The 4,356-nt window shown below is 38.8% G+C and overlaps 1 protein-coding gene across 1 annotated transcript in view; it reads right to left on the reverse strand.

Annotated features, from left to right (window-relative positions):
• Positions 1 to 2,494: 2,494 nt before the first annotated feature.
• LOC112971537 (calmodulin-lysine N-methyltransferase-like) overlaps positions 2,495 to 4,356 on the reverse strand; it is a 91,638-nt gene continuing 89,776 nt past the window's right edge. Inside the window, exon 11 of the mRNA XM_026077074.1 lies at positions 2,495 to 4,356. This exon is cut by the window's right edge and continues 213 nt beyond it. The gene's annotated coding sequence lies outside the window, so the exon portion shown is untranslated.

Consider the following 4,356-nt stretch of genomic DNA (forward strand, 5'->3'; position numbering starts at 1 on the left):
TTATTTTAGTGTTATGGGGCTTCATACCATGGTGCCCTGGTTTCAGCTGGGTTAAATGGTGTTGCATGCAGATGAGAATATTGAAAATCAGCTCTTCCATGCTCTTCCATCTCGTAAAATATGCTGATGTGCTTATAACCAGAATTAGCCTACTGATCTGCACCAGTAAAGGGCTGACAAACCATCTTAATCAGACTCAGGACAATCTAAAAAGTGAATCAAAAGATGTGAACTGATAAAATTTGAGGATTCCTCAAATCCTCAGTTTTCCTAAAATTCCTCAAAATTCCTCAAAATTTCCTTTTGAGGAAAAAACATGGGATGACCACTCTGAACATAAAATGTTTTAGGTATAACCAGTAGTATATACTTTCCTAGCACCTTCCACCAGTGTCTCAAAACATTTTACAAGAGCTAATGGAGTCTCCAGTTCTGGGCTCCCCAGTACAAGAGGGATGTGGCACTACTGGAGCAAGTCCAGTGAAGGGCCACAAAGATGATTAGGGGACTGGAGCATCTCTCTTATGAGGAAAGGCTGAGAGAGCTGGGCCTGTTTAGCCTGGAGAAGAGAAGGCTGAGAGGAGATCTTATCAATGTGCACAAGTATCTGAAGGGAGGGTGTCGAGAGGATGGAGCCAGACTCTTTTCAGTGGTGCCGAGCGACAGGACGCGAGGCAACGGGCACAAACTGAAACACAGACACTTCCATCTGAACATGAGGAAAAACTTTTTCACTGTGAGGGTGACAGAGCACTGGAACATGTTGCCCAGAGAGGTGGTGGAGTCTCCTTCTCTGGAGATATTCAAAACGCGCCTGGATGCAATCCTGTGCAATGTGCTCTAGGTGACCCTGCTTGAGCAGGGGGGTTGGACTAGATGATCTCCAGAGGTCCCTTCCAACCTCAGCGATTCTGTGATTCTCAGCTTGACATCACCACTCGTTCCCTGCTTTTAAAGAAGAGAATAGTCACACATCAAGAAATTCAGGCGAAACTATGTGTTTATAATTTGCCCTATGTAAAGACAGGGACCTGGCTACTTTCCCTTCTGGATTAGGGAGACCAGGTGAAGGAGGGTAACACAACGCTGTTCTGACTCGTCAGGTACTACTGCCTGTTCCTTGTTCCCCCGCCGTGTCCCCCGCAGGTGGCAGCTGTGCCACCTGCCATATCCAGAGGTGCATCAAAAGCTCCACCCACTGCAGCCTCTTTTGTTCGAGGCACAACAAAGGTGAGGCGTAATGGACATACAGCACTTGATAAGCCCTACGCAGCCAGCCTCAAGATGTAAGGACGTTTTTCACGGGGGGAAGAGTTTTAATCCCACTTCCCCCCTCACACAAACACATAGCTGTTAAGCCACAGGCAAAACATGACTGACTTGTCTAATACGAATTTTGCAACTGGACTGGTACCTGGGGTAGTGAGCTCTCCTGGCTCAGCTCACATTTAAGACATTTTTCATTTCAAATCAAATATACTTCCCAAATTGAAAGCTTTGTGCTGTTATTCCAGAATCTTACCAGGTAGGACTGGTTTGTAATTTTCCAGGAAGCCTTTGCCAGGTCTCACGGTAGGATATGGAATATTATTTTCTTGGGCTTTTTTATTCTACAGATCATAACTCACTGCCAGTGGCATCAGCTGCATTAGGACTGTACCCATGGGGATGTCCACAAGAAGATCATTTCTCTCTGCCATTTTTCCCTGAGAAAGGAGGATGATGCAATATTGCTCTAAAACTACCAATATATGTGAAGGAAAACACGCATCAGTCTAATGTTCCCATTGCCAGGGAAGACAGCATAGCTCTTGTACAGCGTCTTTCATCTTCAAAGTGCTTTGAAAACACAAACTAATTAAGCTTAATATTCTGTTATGGAACACAGTAAGCTATATCATTAAAAATACACAAAGTATCAGAGGCTAGTTAAAGCATGACACACAAAAGGCTCCAATACCTTTTCGTAAGCATGATTCGATAACCTGCCTAACTTTTTTTAAGCAAAGACTTTTGAGGTACTGATTAATAAACATTGTATTTTTATTAAAATATAAGAGCTCAGAAACTATTTATCAAGTCAGTCACACCTCCTAAAGTGCGTGACTCTCAGAGATGTTTAAAAAACCCAATATTTTTAGTCTCTCACATGCACAAAACCCTGTAGCTGTGACTTTTCAAAAAGCATTTTAAAACAAAAAATGCTTGCCTATATACCTCTAAAAATATCTGCACAGTCCAAACCTGCAAACACTTATGCAGATGAGTAACTTTACTGCCTGTGGAGCTACAATGCAAGTTTACAGGATGAAGTCTAAATGCATCTTTGGTAAACAAGCCATCAATTACACACTTTAAGGACTGCAGCACCTGCGCAAAGCCTTCAATTCAAGCTACAGACACTAAAGAAATAAAAAGCAATTATCAGCTACTCATTTTAGTAAAACTGTTTTCTTCTTAGAGCTAAAAAAATTTCCAGTGACACTGATTCTGTTTTTGGCAACTAATAATCTTTATTCGATTTTTGTACAGTAGATGTTCAAGCCCTCTTAAAAACAAAAGATTCACATATGTTGCTATTTTTTTACATTCCTTTGTTGATTATAAAGATTTCCTTGTAGATGTTTTTAGAGGAAACAAAGGCACTGCTCTGTGAGCAAAACAGAACAAAAGTAATTAAACCAAAGCCACCTTTATAGCAACTTTAAACCATTCCTAAATGTTTTTAATTTCTTATTAGAGGAGTGTCTTCCAACAAGAGTTTGAATATGAAACTCATACCAACTATAGGGAATATCTACTACTCAATTCTAGGATAAATGGTTGGTTTGCATTGCCCCTGGTCTTTATCTAACACTGAGAATAGACTGCTTTTTATCAAAAGAGGAATAAATTGCTGTTATTGTGATGTTAGCCCATCACTTGGCATTGCAATTCAAGTTTTTGTGAGAAAGAAATGTATGATCTAACTGCGACTTGACCTATGCCTTCTGAGATCCATCTAGGTGCTCTAATGGAGCATAAAAAGTACTGAATGCAAGGACATGCAAACCGGTAGTGAAGAATTTTGTTTGAGAAGAAGAATGAAGAGAAAGGGACTTTCACAAGCTCGTGGTTTACATGCTGCCCAATTTGTTAAATATGGAAGAAAGCTTATTGCCAAAATGTAATTATTTTAATTAATGTATTTCAACATGAATCTCTACACTTCCATGCATTTAGTACTTCTCTCTCTCAGTCATGCCCTCTGTCTGCCTCTCCATCCCTCTCTCTCTTTTTTCATCATTTTCAAAGTGTTCTGGTTAAAGAGACTGTAGAGGATTCTTTAATGATCCAGGTTGTTTTCCTGAGAAGTCATTAAATTGTTTTATTAAACTGTTAAGAAAAAAAGAAAATTTCCTGTTTCTTTGTAGGATTTTTGCCCTTCCCAATACAAGAAAAGTCATATTAAATGCTTATAAAAAACTTGGGACACAGTATATCACAATATAAACTAGTTCAAGTGAGATAATTTGATTAAACTAGAAAATCCTTCAGCTGCTATAGTGTTTCTCAGACTGTATCAGAAAAGGATGTATTTTTTTAAAAAAACGATTTCTAGGACAGTAGCATTTAGATTTTAGTCCTGATAAAGGCTCACTTTCCATTCATAGTCAGAACCTAAATGTGCTCTTCTTGTACCTAAACAGATAATAAGCACTCAGCACACTCCCCCTTCTTGACACAACACACTGAGACTAATCACACATAATTGGAGAGGAGGAGCAGAGGGGCTGGGCAGGCTATTGTGTCCAAAGGACAAATGGTCAGTTTATGAGGCTTTTGTCTGATGCATAATTTCTTATACATGTACAGAAGAAAAGTCCTGCTGGAAAAAAAGATATATACACATATATATTACAAAAACCCTCATTGCTGAAGCAAATTAGGACATTTCAATTTTGAATGGAGAGAAAAATCAACAGTGGAATTTCAAGAAAGACAGAAAAATCCTAGGATGCAATAGGTACCCTTTTTAAAGATCTTAAGAAAACTATTACCTTCCTGATTAAATGAAAAAAGCATTTCCTACTTTACAGCCAGTTATATATAACCACAAAGTATATTATTCATGTATTTTCGAACAGAAGCCCAAAATAACATTTGAAGAGATTAACAAAGTGCATGCAAGTTTAAAGGCACAAGAGAGACAGAAGCTAGCTTTACACCTTTGTTAATGTATACATTTGAAGTCTGATTGATTTTAGGCAGGGATATAATTGAAAAAAATAAGTTCTAAAATGATACCAGATAGATGCCTCAATGTTTACACACTGTGATATATGAAACCAGCCATGATATCTTCTTCAGTGCTTA

This window comes from Apteryx rowi, unplaced genomic scaffold, assembly GCF_003343035.1.
Source record: "Apteryx rowi isolate R43461 unplaced genomic scaffold, aptRow1 scaffold_447, whole genome shotgun sequence".
In the NCBI taxonomy this organism is placed as follows: Eukaryota; Metazoa; Chordata; class Aves; order Apterygiformes; family Apterygidae; genus Apteryx; species Apteryx rowi.